Raw genomic sequence first — 16,203 nt, 5'->3', positions numbered from 1 at the left:
TGCCTATAAGGAAGTTAGAATAACTACACATAGTCAAGAAAAAGAAACGTAAGTGCTAGTCCTGACGCTTGTGATCATGTGCTCTTGTTAAACCTGAGCTGACTCACTGGAGGAGCGTACGAGATGCAGGACAGCATCTGCATTTTTGCATAACATAATTACGAGCTTTCCTTGCCTTCACTGGGACCATCTGCCTGCAGAGCCCCCAGCAGAGCGAGGTGCTGGCCTGTGACTGGTGCTCCTCTGTGCTATGAGCCAGGTCCAGTAAAAGGGCTGGAAGAAGGTGCCCGAGAGGACATGCTCTTGGGCTAATGCCTAAGCTCGGTGCCGCGGCTGCTCGTCAGTACACCGTGCTTCTCCTCTTTCCCAGGACTGAGTATTTTGATGGATTAGACAGTGTGGAGCAGCTTTTCAAATCCCAGTTTTGGTCTTAGGTGTCTACATTCTGCACGTTCTCCTGGCATGACGTAGTTACTGCCGATCTGACCCTAAATGTTGATATATCTGATGATTTACATGGGACGTCTAGTTATTTTGCCCTGGGAAAAGTTCATGAGTCTTTTCCTGTAACTTTTTTTTTTTGTTTTATGAACACAGATGACGTTTAATGAATCAGATCTTTTACTTTGGCTTTCGTGTTATTTTTAGTGCAATACCTCAGGAGCAGTGTTTCCCCCAAAGTTTTTCAACTATTTTCCTTCTCATGCTACAGTTTTGCCATAAAAATTTTTGGTGCCCTAAGTTCACAGAAAATACGTTATTCCATTTCATTTCCTCTTCCCTTCCCCCTTTTTCAAGCAAATGTCTGATTTCTATCCAAGCTGATTACAACCTTTCTCTGACTAAATATTCTTCCAAGGATTGTATTTTCTCTAAATGTACTTGAGTGTGAAGAAAACAAACGAGTAGGTGGTGAAATTATACAATGGTGTACAGGGATGGGAAATCAGATAACACTGAAATGTCGGATTTAATTTCCTCTACTAAGACACCAACAGCGAGCGTGTTGGTTTTCAGTGGGAAATGGTTTGAGAGTCACAACAAAAGAAGAAGTGGCGAAGGGAAAAGCATCCTGCTCCCACGTGAGTCTCAGACAAGCACAAATGCGGGAGGAGGCAGATTCATTCTTTTCCTTGTCTCGAGTTAAAAGCACCCAGGCTTTGCAGGCAAGCATGGCCCACCCCCAGGCTCTCTGTGCAAGGATTCGATTTTCACAATCTGTTTATCTTCATGCACAAAAGGATGATTCCTGAAGTTACCCCTGGTGCTGCAGGTGAAGGGAAGGGATGTCGCAGGAGGAGGCCTGTGTTTGTTTCCCCACTTGGGCATTCAGACGCCCCAGGTGGAGGTGAGTCCTCTGGGAGATGTGTGCTGGCCAGTGCTGGCCAGTGCTGTGGTCCAGGGGCACCGGTGCGAGGTTCGGGTTGGGGGGCTGCGCTGCGCTGCCTGGCAGCCAGCACCTCGCCTTGCAGGGGACCACGAGATGTCACTGCAGGTCCAGCCCAAGCCAGAGAATCCCCTTAATCTGTAAAGCATCTGAAAATCCAATGCAGTCAATGCTGGTTAGCAGTGAGGGGAAAAAATGCAAGGGGGGGGGCGTTTAAGTCAAATAATACAGTGTGCCTAAAATTTTGGGCTGACTTGACATTATACAGCCCGGGAACAGATTTCAGGCAAGTGATTATTTGCATTGAGCTCTGAGTTGCTACCTTGTTTGTATTACTTGACACTTAATCCTGAGCTCTGCATATGCTGTCTACCAAAATTATTGTTAGCTTTTTTTTTTCCTTCGACAAGATGAGATTCAAGAAGAAAAGCAGCGCTTCACGAAGGCCAAGCATGGTGCCTGCGCCTTCAGAACAAACCTGCGCTTTGCGATGTGAGTTTAAATTCCCCAGGCAGCTGAGGGTGCAAGACTGCTTGTTTGGTTGTTTTTTGTTTTAAGCAGACTCTTACCCTGGGGGAAGTCACCGTGCAGACCCACCATAAGGCTCCAGGAATGTGCTTCTCTTCAGGAGAGCACCAAAGCACAAGCGTAAATCCTTTTGAAGTCCATGAAGATAAGGCATGTGCTCAACGCTCCTCTGAACTACAGCTGCATGTGTCTTGTGATAGACATAAAAAAAAATTTAGGCATAAATCTGAATATTTGAGGCCTCCACACACTTGGGGAGCTACCCAAAATTCAAATTACTTTCTTTAAAATAAATAAATAGACTGGGTTTGAAAGAAGTTCACCAAACTGGTTTTCCTCCACTGTCGCCTCATTTTAAGATGGACATGGTGCAGGACACATCTATGCAGCTGGCAGGTGGCACGTCACTGCTGTGAAAAGCAGCAATGCCGCTGTCACAAAGCGCCGTAGCTCTGTATTGTTGTTTAAACCCCTGTAACCCTGCTTGCCTCCAGCCCCCAGCAGCATGAGGAGGTCCCAGGTGATGCTGGCTGCTGAAGAGGAAGAGGAGCAGTTCCCAGGCAATGCCAAAGATGCTTTTGGGGATACACAAGTTCAATGGGATCACCCTACTTTGGTAGGGGATAGTTTGTGGCAGTTTTGCTTAAAGCAAAATACTTTAAAATTGGCATTTATCTCTCCACTTCTATTATTTTTTTAGACATTTCTGTTTTTTGGAAACACCTGGCTGAGCGTCGGTGTCTCCTGAGCTCTCCACCTTTCTCACCTTTCTCCTACCCGTGCACAAGGATGATGCTTTAGGGCAAGGGCTGGAGGTGGTACCCTGTCCCCCAGCCATGGGTGGCAGGAGGAGGGCACAGTCCCCTCTGGCCAAGCATGGAGGGGCTGCACAGCAAACCTGGTACTCCCCGGCTGTCCTGCAGCTCTGCAGCTTTTTCCTTGCCCAGTGGGCAGCGCATGGTGCCGGAGGCATGGGCCAGATGCAGAACTCACACATGGACTTAGTCAGGCCCCTTGGGGGTCCCAGCGCAGCCCTGCTGCAGGGGTGTGAGCGGGAGCTAGCGCCAAGCCCGCTGCTGGGGAAGGCTGGGGGCCTCCCGCTGCGCCGGGGGCACCGGGCACCAGGGAGTTGGCTGCGGTCCTCTTGTGTGCACTCATTTTCAGGTTTTAGAGCTGGCTTTTAAATACCCTGCGTGTCAGTGGGCTGGTTTATGGGGCTGAAGCAGGGGATGCAGCTAAGGGTCTGGGCCGGGGAGGGCAGAGGACTGCGGAGCTAGCAGTGAAGGTCAGGTGTAGGCGCTCCAGTGCGCAGGTGTGTGCCGGCTTTCCTGCCGGGCGGAGGGATTGCTTCACCAGCGTGCTCCCGGTGACAGACATGGTAAGCTTTGTCCTAGTCCCTGCCGTGGCAATGTAACAGGCTTCTCTGCAGAGAAGGGGTGGATTTCAAATGGCTCAGTTGTGGCTGTCCCCGGAGCGACCCGTGTTACCTGCCCATTGACCTGGATGCGCGGGATGTGCCGAGCAGCCTGGACCAGCTGCACGCTCCGGGCACAGAGAGCGTCGGCACTGCCCCACGTGTCCTGCTGCGCCTCCAGAGGTGCCTCTGCAGGGGCTGCAAAAATACTTGGTTGCTGTGAAAAGACAAGAAAAACCTTGGCTTTCCTACAGGACGTGGCGTCAGACTATACAACATAAACCACCGTGGGTTGAACCGCTTGTAACTTGCACGCAGGTTACAAGCAGGTTACGTTCCGACAGTGCTCGCATCCAGCTCACGCAGGCAGAACTGGCAAAATTTTACTCACCAGGGCAAATGAGACCCACACGGGGGCTTGCTCCGCAGCCTGCCCGTCTTTCCAACGGCGCGGGGAAGGGCGTGCAGAGTCAGGCCCTGCTCCGAAAGACCCGCCGGCCTCCCCGCAGAAAGGGGCATCGCTTCCAAGGGTTAATGTTATTTTAAGATACCTCTGCATTGCAGTTGCAAATCTGAGCGGCTGGGAGCAACCTGCTGAACAGGAAAGAACTCATTAAATATATACTGTCACTGGTTTATAAGAGAGCGCGAAGACAATATAATTACTGTAATTATGTCAGATACTTGCTGCAGAGTTGCCATTTGTGTTGGGAATTTTATCCTCTCACTATGGCAGGAGGATTAAAAAACCCACATACACCTGCCAATATATTCGTGCCACAAGTAACTTACTCAGAGGCTGTTGTTTGATCGTTCTCTTTACAGACCATGGAGCTCATTACGCGTGTCATCGTCTTAGGGATGACAGGGAGGTAGGCAAGGCTTTTGGGTAGCATGCTGCTTGCTTCACACCCATGGGGGGGGCAGATTTGGGCTGTAAAGGTGACTTGGCCGACGCTACCCTGGCCAAGGCCATGTTGCAGTGAGAAAGTTTATACCCGTAGCTCGCAAGAAGCCGCTGACAGGGAAGTTTTGGTGGAAGATGCCTCTGCTGGGGCAGGTACCCACCGCTGGGACGGTGGGTACGCTGAGAAACCCAGCGGTGGGTGCTGGGCGTAAGCTCCCACCGTGCCTGCCCCGCTGACCAGCAGCACTCACTGAGGGACGCTGCGGCCAGAGCCCCTCTGCCATGACTTATTTCCCTCCTCCGTGAAGGTTTGCTATAGCCACCTCCTGGCCTTGCTGGCAGGGGACACCAGGTAACTCCTGTCTAGTCTGAAAACAGAGTGCCTGATTTTTGCTCGTGACTACCGTGACAGATAACACCTGTGCAGCCAGGAAAGTATGACTTATATGGTCTATGGACCATAAAATATGGGCTTATACGGTGCTATTGGATAAGGTGGGAAAAGGAAACTACAAGGAGGAGAAATATTTGCAAGGCACACAGGTATCTTCAAAGGGGTAGGAGCTGCTCGCCACGACCTGTGATGAGCAGAGAGAGAAACTGGGACATGAGGGTTGCTTTTGTAGGGAGGGGGCACCCGGATTTTCAGGCCACCAGGATACTTTGCTGGGGCTTCCCAGAGGGTGGAAAGCCTCAGCTGTTCAGAGGGGTGCCAGGGTCTAACCAGCACCCACCTCAACCTACAGCTGGAGCCGGGAGCACCCCAAAACCTGCAAGTCCATGGCAGGTTTCACACAGCACCTTTGCAGTGAAGGAGGCAGCAGAGCAAGTCCCTTTCCCTGCAGAAGCCATTAATCAGTTATTAATGGCTACAGCAACAACTCCGCGTGCCTAAAGAGAAGGGAGGAAATGGGAATTTGGCAGAGAGCTTTCCCTTCTGAACACATTAGGTTGCAGAATAAGATCCTCCTGCTTAAATAACAAGCAGGTTGGACAAAGGCAAGGCAGCAGAAAAGTAGGCTTGCTCTTGAGCAATCTTTAAAATCACAAAAAAAGCAGCTTTGCTCGGGGAGTTTCATCCCGGGACCTTGGCCCAGAGAGGGCAGAGCCTCCTCGGCACTGCTGAGGGGGAAGCCTGGGGAGGGAGAGGGAAACAAGGCTGAGCCCAAAGCAGCCTCACAATTTTCTTCCTTTGAAAAAGTGTTAAATTCTACGGAAAAGCACACTGCTGATTTGGTAGCACTATCATTGCTGTTATTTAATTCCCTGCACGTTTATTAAATGTAAGCCCTGAGATAAAGGTGCTTCACAGCAACAAAACATCAAGCCACATCCATGAGGAAAGTGCTGGTTGCATCCTACACAAGGCTGAACTGAGGCACAGGGGAAGTGACCTGAGCAGTGTCTGACCCCAGCAGGGACCGGGACGTTTTGCGTTTCAGCCCTGCCTCTTCACCACCTTCTTGCCTTGTTCTCCCAATTGTTTGGCTTGTTTGTAAAAAACCAAATACAATAAAAATTGAATTTAAAAGAACTCGCTTAGCTTAGTAAAAACAAATGAACAAAAACATAATTCACCAGCAGACAAGTTGTTAGTCTCTGATTCAGACGTGTATGATTGTTTCCCCAACAGCTTTTTCCCCCTCTCCATCCTCACCAGCTCTTCCATCATTTTCAATGTCTTGTATGAATAAGTCAGAAAAGAGACACATTGGAAAACCCTGTAATAAGAGACCTGAAGAGTAATGAAATGAGCAGATTACAAATTCTGCCAAGGTGTGTATATTATCTGTGCATCACGTTTACCCGTCTGCGCTAATGACAGTGCTTCCTCTGAATCCTCTTCTCCCACTTACTTCTTTATTAATTAAAACACATGTTTAGAAATGGCAGTAGGTGTAATGAGAATGACTGCACCTATACCAGTATTAACACTCTCCCCATTTAATTTACTATGCTGTACACACACATATCTGGTGCTGTGAACAGCCACAGCGTTTTTGCAATGCATACACTGGCTTCAGCAAAAAAGCACTTTTAACACCCAAGAACCAAAAACACAGAGACAAAAATGGCAAACCACAGCAAATGATTTATTCTCTTTATTCTGGTTAGTGTCCAGACAGGTGCTGGGGCACAGAGCAAGCCGTGATACTCCAAGCAATTCCAGCTCTTGACACCATCGCTTGCATACAGGGGAGTACCAAAGCAATAACTAGAAAGTGCTAGCACATTTCCCCCGAGGGCTGCTTCGCCTGCATCACCTGCTATCCCATTTTATCCTCGGTTATTTCGAGAGAACATTAGTCCTTATTTCCTTTTCTTCTTGGTTTTCTATTGATCCCAAGGTTCCTGTTTACAGAGTTTGGTGCTTTGATGACCATGGTTTCTTCTCTGCTGAGGGTCTCCTATTGCCTCAGAAAGAAAATTATCTTTCCGTTTACTTAATAAGGCCACTCCAAGCTTAAGTCATTGGCCTGGCAAGAGGATGCACACAGGTCAGTTAAATTTGTCACTTGTGACGATACTTTGTTTCTCGTCTCCCTCTACAAGTTTAGCTGGTGTCCCGTGAGTACCACGCTTTGGGATTTGTGTGTGGAAATGCCACAGAGGCTGCACACGCACAGCAGCTCAAGGGCAGAGTCTGGACAAACCAAGCCTAACTCACTCTCCTGTTTTACTAACTGAGGGAAAAAGCCTCCTTGCTGCCTCTGAAGGTGGCTTCCACCATCACCAGCAGATGATGTGCAGTTTTAGCAGATCCCAGCATCATCTTTATTTTTGCAGTCCCGTGTGACACACAGACTGGAGCAATGCTGACCCTGTTGGCCTGGGTCATCGTGCACTGACTTCAGGTCCATCTCCCCTTTCTTCACCCTGCTAAGGTTGAAGTGGACTAGCGTACCTTGTTTAGAAGAGCGGGACTCAGGTATATTATACCCACACATGTAACTGGGGCTGACGTATGCCTGGGTCTTCTTCATATGTGGTGGTTTCTTTTTCTGCCTAGAAACGTGGGATGGCATTGGAAGACTTTGAGCATTTGCCCAGAACCTCTGGATATCCAAAGTAATTCTCAGCCGGCCGCCAGACACTGCCATGTCCTTGGCAAATGGCCATGGCCCATCTGCAGGTCAACTGGATACCATATGTGCAGTAAATCCCACACATGCTCACTGTATCAAACCTTGGGCATATTTGCAAGGCATCTTCTAACATATTTCAGACACGGAAATCTCAGACAGACAGATAGCTGGGGATGTGGAGCAGAGGAATGGGAAGGACTTTCAAACTGCCCAGTTTGAGTAATTTTAATTATATCATTCTGGCTAATAGTAGCCCACCGTCAAGGGGTGTGTAGACAACTAGTTTTTTCTCAGTAACTTAGTAGTGATTGTAAGCATGCTTTTTATTGTGGTGATTATACATTTCCCTTTTCTGGTCTTTACAGCTTTCTTGTCCACAGAAAGCTTGTCTGCCTTACCCTCTCCTGGACTCTGAAAGACAGCAATTCCACAAAACTGATTTAAAAATAAAAGGTGTTTCTAACAGAGGCTGGATGATTTGGAAAAAAGGAGGATGGCTGAGCTTTCTTGAAATATGGAGGAGACATTGGCAAGACCTCTGTGTTGTTTATTTGCATACGAATGTGAAAATTTAAGGGAAGATGTTATTCATGCCTAACAGAAGGTACATAAAATCATTTGCATCATAAAGACAAGGTAGGCATACTTCTATACAGCAAAAGCTCAAAAATCTGGCCTGCCAGATAGCACGTGGCTCATCCACCCATCCAGCCATACTCTTTGGCTGTTAACCCAAAATAGGACTGAAAACCTTTGGGAAAAAAGAGCCAACAAGCCACATGGTCTCATTTCAAATGTACCGACTGCCAGTGATCCCAATCACTAGCAGTGTTCAGCACGGGGACTTCATGTACTGCTCACCCCGCCGTCTGCTCCCCAGTAGCTCCGTGTGAGCGAGCAGTTCTCACGGCCTTGGCTCATTGCCGCTCTTGGAGGTGGGCATAGGGTCAAAAATGCCGCACCCTCTCATTTATTTAACTCAAGACCAGTCATGACAGCACAACTTACCATCCTGGAAGCCCCTGTGTCCCTACATCTCTTTTTCTACCTGGTACTTAAAAAATATTAGGCAGTCCGTCTTGTATGGGTTTCTTTCCATTTTGCCTTTCTCCCCACCCTATTTTCCACACTAAGCAGGTTATTTCAGACTAAACAAGCTATTTCTCATTCACTCTATTAATATTTTGAAGTTCTGGCTCAGGCTTTTCCACTGTACACCAGTCCTTCGTCTTATATTAGTTTCTCTTTTAAAATACTAGTGCAAGATTTAAGTGATATCGTTTGCAGAAGGAATGGAGAACTCAAGTGTGAAAAGTGACTGCAAAGGGCTGCAGAAAGATGTATCCATCTGGTTTTGTGAAGAAAACGATACAGCTCTTAAACTGCTGGTAAAGCTTTTTCATTGCTTCGTGCATGGCCCAGCTCCTGTTTCCCTCTGACTTCATTAGCGTTTGGCTGAATCCCAGTTCCTTTTGAAAATAATTAATTGCACAAAAGCTATCCCTGTTAGTGTTTTTCAGCCCCAACTGTATTTACCACAAAAGCAATTACCAGGGAGCTGGGAGATGGCTTTCCTACTCAAAAAGATTGGCTTGACTACAGGAAGAGCCAGGAACCAGCATTTCCCATGGCCTTGGAGAGCTGGGGAATGCATTTCAGCCACAAAAGCCCATGTGGGCAACCTGTCTCTCTGTCCACGTCAGATGTGCTGTTCCCACCATCACTGGTCCTGTGCCGAGGATCACGTGGCACCGTGTTGGGAACACGCATTTCCCAGAGCCGCTCCTGCCGCTGTACGGGAATGCGCTGCTTGTCCCTGCCTCTAGACACTGAGAATTGGAAAGAGATCGTGAACGTCAACCAACATTTACCAGTTTTTCTCCATGTCAATTCACTGCTAAGAAAGTTTTAATGCGGAAGAGTAATGTGTTAAGAGCACACGCTGGTGAGAGCAATTAGATTCACAGAATCACAGAATGGTTGAGGTGGGAAGGGACATCTGGAGGTCATCTGGTCCAACTCCCTGCTCAACTAGGGCCACTTACAGCCGGTTGCCCAGGACCATGTCCAGACGGCTTTTGAATATCTTCAAGGATGGAGACTCCACAACCTCTCTGGGCAACCTGTGCCAGTGCTCGGTCACCCTCACAGTGAAAAAGTGTTTCCTGATGTTCAGAGGGAACCTCCTGTGTTTCAGTTTGTGCCCATTGCCTCTGGTCCTGTCACTGGGAACCACTGGAAAGAGCTGTCCTCTTTGCACCCTCCCTTCAGGTATCTATATACATTGATAAGATCCCGCCTGAGCCTTCTCTAGGCTAAACCGTCTGATCTCTTTCAGCCTTTCCTCCTATGAGAAGTGCTCCAGTCCCTTAACCATCTTTGTGGCCCTTCATTGGACTCTCTCCAGTATGTCCATGTCTCTCTCATACTGGCGAGCTCAGAACTGGACACAGCACTCCAGGTGTGGCCTCACCAGTGCTCAGCAGATGGGAAGGATCACCTCCCTCGACCTGCTCCCCTGGTCTTTCCCACTGGCACAACTCTGGGACAGCATCATCTCCAGAGGGCATGGCCAGACCTGGAGGATGCCTGCCAGAGGCCTTCACGGCGTCCTCCCCAGGCAGACGGTGCATGCATTGAAAACACTAAGTATTTCTGAAATCCTTCAAATGTCCTTTTTAAGAATGGAAATAATAATGAGAAAAAAATAGTGTTTTAAGGCCATGTCTAAACCCTGCTAGAATCTTTCTTTATCTGTGCCCATAGTCACTATTCTCAGGTATTTGAGAAAACCCATAAAACATGGTAAGATCCAGTTCCACTATATTTTTAACTGTGTTATGGGGCAGTGTGGGAAAATAACAGAAGACTGGTGAGGAGGACTGTAAACACGCTCAAGTGACTTGCAGCTGGGGTGTTAAAAAACACATTTATCATACTAATTGTTGTTTGGCTTTGTGTGCTGGACAAGTAGAACATCTGCGTTTAGATAACATAGGCCTGTGATAGACTTAGAGGCATCCTTTTGAACATGCTTGAGATTCCTGCCCTGCCGTGGGAAAGATCAAAGCACAGTGGTAAATTACGCCTGCGCGAATCCCTGCAATACAGGCGAAAACAGCAGGTTGGGTGATCCTCTAGCACGGACCGAGCTCCGCAGTGCCTGCGTCCCCGCTTGTGTGCCTCTGCCCCGGTGCTGCTTCAGGGATCCCCCGGTTGGCGAGGTAATGAAAATAAATTTAGTCTTTGCATTTCAACCGTGGTTTTGTGGTTGTTCCTGTGCCGGCTCACACAGGCAGCGATGTTGCAAGTGGACTTCAGGTGCGGCTTTATTGCTGATGTAGTATTTTGCCATCTGGACCTCCCACACAATAAGTGCTTGTAAGTACTCGCCTTCTCCCCCCACTTCAGGTAAAACATCTGTGAGCTCTTTAACAACCGCAGAAGCCACCAGTATTAGTTTGGGTACATAACCAGCTTCCAGCCTGGCTCCTTGCAAGTGCTTTGGGGTAGGGAAGGGATCCCACCTCTGCAGCTCTTCCTTAACATAGAAAGAGAGGTTGGGTGTGCTTCTCACGACTTGAAGAGTTGAATTGATAAAAGCAGTCAGGATCCAGGTCTTTTGTCAAACTGGGTAAAAAAAAAAGAAAACGACAATGCTGATCTAATGTAGTAAAATGTAAACAGTCCAACATAATCCTTTAGATATGGCACCAGCAATTTACAGTTTAATAAAAGAGGTCCTTTTCTGCAGCTCCTCGGAGGCTGTGGCTGAGGTTTAAATGCAGCAAGAGGGTTATTTTGTCTCTCATTGCTGTTTCTTCTGGCTGGCTCTGGGGAATGAGAGGAAAATCATACCATGGATGATGTCTCCCTTTGATGGCAATTGCAGTACTGGACATTCAGATGCCATGATGACAAACACAGCAGAGTTGCTTAGTGAGATAAACTGGCCGCGTAGATATTAATAATGAACATTAATTGATGAGTGAGGAGGATAGAATTACTGATGGCATCTAATACAAGAAACACTGACACCAAAGAGGTTGTTTAGGACATATAATAATACAAACGATGGGAATTTACTGATGCCAGGGTCTGTCTCTTCCATATGAACTCATAAAACTTTCCTGATATTGCTGAGAGCAGGAATGCTTTTGCTGAAGCAGTAATAAAAGTAATAAATGGGTTTACCTAAACTCCTACCAAGCTTTAATAAAGGCTTGTCTCCCAGTGGAGCGGTGAGAAACTGGGAGTGCTGCATACCCGGGCTGCCCGGGAAGCCCCCGGGGCGGCCACCCGCAGGCTGCTGCTGCTGAGAGTTTCTTGTGTTTCTTGCATTCGCTGTCCTTGGGCAGCCGTGCCCTGTGCCAGCCCTGGCAGTGATGTGGCAAGGTTAGACAGAGCCCTCGGGAGCAGGGACATGGTACTGCACAGCAGCGGCGTGATGTTGCATGGCTGCTCCCTTCTTCACCTGCTTTGTACTAGCTTTTCGTTTTGTGGGCATGCAGTGGAGCTGGTTGTGGTGTTTGACGTCCCTCACGGTTACGGACTTTATCCTTTGGCGTGGGAGGACTTTCACAGTACAGTGACCTAAAAACCATGCAGGACCTCTCTGATGGATTTCCAGGCGCTAAAAGACTTCTACTCCCTTGGAAATGGCTGGTCGGCTGGCAGTCAGTGCAAAACCCTGCAGCAGAACTTGGTTAAAGGGGAATTAAGGTTACCTCTGGTATGTTATGTTTCAGGTCACATACTTCAAATCTCTGAAGACTTGGAAAGGGCTAGTGATTAAAACTAAATTTCTGGAAACCAGGAAAAGTTGAGCACTTAAAACAGGGACTACTGTTCATGCCAACGCAGCTGGCTTCTTTTGATGCCTCCTGAATTTTGTAGTAGTGGAGACTAGTAGCTTTGTCTGTGCCCCTCAGGACTTTACAGATCTTTTTTACTTCTGTCTCTACTCACGTCTTCCCGGGTTCCCATCACTGCATCCTTTCCGCTTCGGCAGATGGAGATACCAGACCCACACACACTGTTCAAATGGTGACACACCATTGACTTCTACAGTGGCATATTTACATTTTCTGCTCTACTCTGTTTCTCTCCAGTTAATTCCCAACACTTGTTTTGCTTCTTTGGCCCCCTTTGAGCACCGTGTTGATGTTTGAATTGCTCTATGTATTACAGCCCACCAGTTGCACTCCTGGCCAGAGAAGTCAGTCCAGACCCCCAAGGCAGGGCAGGGGAGAGGGAGGAAGGACCAATATCCTTCCCCAGCAGCGCAGTGGAAGGAAGGAGTTGCACATGTGGAGCTGGCTGGTCTGAGCACTCCTGCTCTGCCCACCCGTGACCCCCACACTCACCCTTGCTGGGACTTTCCCACACCTTCCCGGCCCCACCTTCCACCCCAACCCCTCTCCCTGTCCCAGTTGCCCCTGGTGCTCACTACCCACTGCTCTCACCCTCCTCTTCCAGAGATCCGTTCCAAAAACAGGGATAGACATCCAAAAATATTGCCAGCACCTCGTGCGCAGAACACCTTGACATTAAGCTCACACACACCCATTGATCCTGGAGCGTAATTACATGACGCTGCCTTTTACGTTCCCTGTTGCTAAATCACAGCAAACTGATTAAAAATGCATGTGAATGATTACTCTGACTCTCAAATGGAAAACCAGCAACATACCCTGGACTGATCCAGCAGGGACACTGTATTATTTTCAAGAGAATAGTCTAAGCCCTTTCCAAACATCACAGGGCATATTTCCCTCGTATCAGTAAAACCTTCTTGACAGAAGTGAACAGAACCATACTGCTGGCAGCCCTCTCTCCCAGGACAGCCAAGGATGAGACGGACCGACAGACTGTGGGTGTAGGTTCAAGTTTAATGATCCCACCACGCCTTTTGGACCCATGGAATTATAATGCGGTGAAAACGCAGTGCTTGTAACCCTGTGCACACCCATGTTTCCATCTTGGTGGTGCCAGCTGCTCTGTACAGACCATTTTAGAGACCTGAAATCTTCCTGTGCTGTCTTCCAACACCGCTTTCCTAAAGTCCAGGGCTCACTATGCACTAGCCAAAACCAAATGTGGATAATTTGGAGAGAAATGTTGGGTCCTGCGATTTTCATGCACACCCAGGCACGCATGATTGTTTTAAGCATCAGTTGACTCTATTAAAAAACTGGGTTTTTTCCCCTCTGTATCTCATGAATCCTCTTGTCAAAGAAGCCCAAATTCAGGCCATGAAAAGCATCCAAGCACTGCAGGAGGAGGTGCTAGAAATTTCATCCAGCTTTTAGAGCCCTTAGAGTAAATCTTTGAGCAAAAAGTACTTTTTAAATTGTATGTGGCCTCAGGCAGGTCTGAGTCTCATTGTGGGTGTGATTACACACCCAGACACCTGTTTGCACATACGCATTTGCACACATGAATGCACATATATTTATAGATATTAAAAATAATCAACACGTAATCATTACATTGAGGCACTTACTGTTTAATTTGGAAATGAGGATTTTTGGTGGAAGCTGCTGAAAAACTTCTCCGTGATGGCAAATGCCTCATGTATAATGGAGTCACCCCTGGCCCTCACTGCCTCTCTCTCCCGACAAACAGTGGTTTGACCAGAGATGAACCATAGTCTGAGTATCATCTTGTAAGCCTGTCCCCAGCCCCAAGAACGCTGTTGGATGCAAGCATCCTTGCAATGGGTAGGCAGGAGCCAGGTGCTGCCCTCCAGCTCTGCCACAGCCCCTTGGTCCCAGCTCCCTGCAGGGCTCGGCTCAGCCCTGCCAGTGTCCCATGGAAAAACAACTTTATTTCCTCGGCACTGATCTTGTAGGAACTGTGAGCCTGCTACCCACTAAAATCAAATTTTCACAAGTTTTCTTTTAGAATGAAATTAAAGCATCTGGGTTTAATTGGCATTGTCCCAAGGACAGCATTCCTTCAGGGAGTGCAAGGGAGAAAATCAGCCCCTGCCTAAACATCTGTGAGCAAAACCTTCCTGCAAGCCCTGAGGAGCACGTCCCTGCCTGAAAGCACGGTAAAATGGGCAGAGTCACGAAAAATGTTTCTGGCCAACATCGCAAAGCACTTAAGAAAGAAAGCAGAAGGAATGGTTGTTCAGCCTCAGAATTGCTCGTCCCCCAAAATCTGCCCTGACCTGAGGGCAAAAGACAGTCACTTGGTCATTTTTTTGCACACCGTCCATTACATCCCAGCTCAGGAAGCAATCTTCACTCCTGCAGGAAAAATGTGTGAAAAATCATCAAGGCACTTCAAAACGAGTGCAAACGCCTACAGCAGTCTAAAAATACGCAGCACTGACAATGTGTGCTGCACCAGTTATTGTCTCTGTGCTTGAGGCTGCGAATTCATAATTTCATATGCCAGCATTAAATTGAGGAGTCTGGTGTCTCTACCTATAATACAAATCATTTTAATGATGAAACATTACATATATTTGTCACTGTTGTTTGCTGTTCAGTGGGAAATAGGCACATCATGAGAAGGGTCGTGCTGGCTGTAGCTGCAACCCATCTGGGTTTTCCTGGCCGTGTCTTTTCTTTCCTGCCAGCACTTCTGCCTGCTTTATTTTGGATTTTTTTTCTCTATTTCTCAACACATCTAGCTATAGGTTGTGTGATAATCTGCCGCTTGCCTCCAGGCAGGCTGCCATGCATCAAGAAATCCTGTGTGGAGGAGGAAGGGTTGGGGTTGAGCTGGGCTGGGCTGCTCCAGCGAGGGGAGGAGATGGGGCACAGACGGGAGACAAAGTGTGGCAGGGGGTGCGGGAGAGTGAAGTTGGTGGCTCCCGCTGCCAAGGTGGGTCTCGGAGGGGTGAAGGTGGCATTGCCCGCCACCGGGAGCACAGCTCTCTCTCTGATGACTGAGCTGTTCTTTAGGAAATCTAAACGTTTCCCATAACGTCTGCGGTGTGCTATCAACAGTAATTGGGTTAAAAATAGTATTCCTCCCCTTACAGTTGTCACGAGAGATGTTGGCCCCATTGCTGGCAGTTAGACTGTGAGCACGTAACGTGTGAACAAGCTGCAGAGGTGTTAAGTGCATGGTTAAATGGTACATAAGCATCTGAAGTCAGGGTTATCTTATCGCTTGGTCAAAAGGGAGCCTGGAAATCACTGTGTCGCATTTAGGAGTTTTGTACAGCACCGTCTTGTTTTTACTGCTGTTTCTGGGGTCTCCACCATGGCTGCAGCCAAGGAGCGGAGAAGGTAGCTGTGGTCTGTGCCCTGTGAAATGCCCCCAAAAAAACAGGGTCAGCCCTCTGAAAGCCATCTTTCTGCTGGCTCTTTGAAAGGCCACGCCAGCCCAGACCCTTGGAGGTGTGCAGGACCTTCACGCACAGTGACATTAATCACATCTGGTGCCTGAATACCAACCTTTAAAGCTGTGGACCTTAATCCAGACCTTAGGTTTATAGTATGATTGCAATCTACCCCTGGCATCTAGACCCATCTGTATCTCTCACATCTGCCTCTGTTTCCTTCCCACATAAACCAGGGCACTGGGCAAGGATACTGGTGTGCCCCGGGCTTCCAGTATGGCATTAGGATGCACCCAGGCCATGCATGTTGGTAGCACAGACCCTGTGCCTGTGTTTCCAGCCTGTTATACTGACACAGTAATGTGTATACGTACCATAGTATGCGTCCTGACCACACAGAAGAGCTGTAGGATAAAACCGCTGGAGGATGTCAGATGTTCACTAGTAGAAAGTGCTCGTAATGGGAGCTGAATCACAAATGTTTTTTAGAGAGGCAATGCAGAGAGCAGCCTATGGGAACATGCATGCAGACGTGTTGTAGGTACCCCCTTGCTTGCAGTCCTGCAGCCAAATCTGTTT

This window comes from Calonectris borealis, chromosome 1 (assembly GCF_964195595.1).
Source record: "Calonectris borealis chromosome 1, bCalBor7.hap1.2, whole genome shotgun sequence".
NCBI classification, from domain to species: domain Eukaryota; kingdom Metazoa; phylum Chordata; class Aves; order Procellariiformes; family Procellariidae; genus Calonectris; species Calonectris borealis.
The sequence above is the reverse complement of the archived record's forward strand: the minus strand, read 5'-3'. Positions refer to the sequence as shown.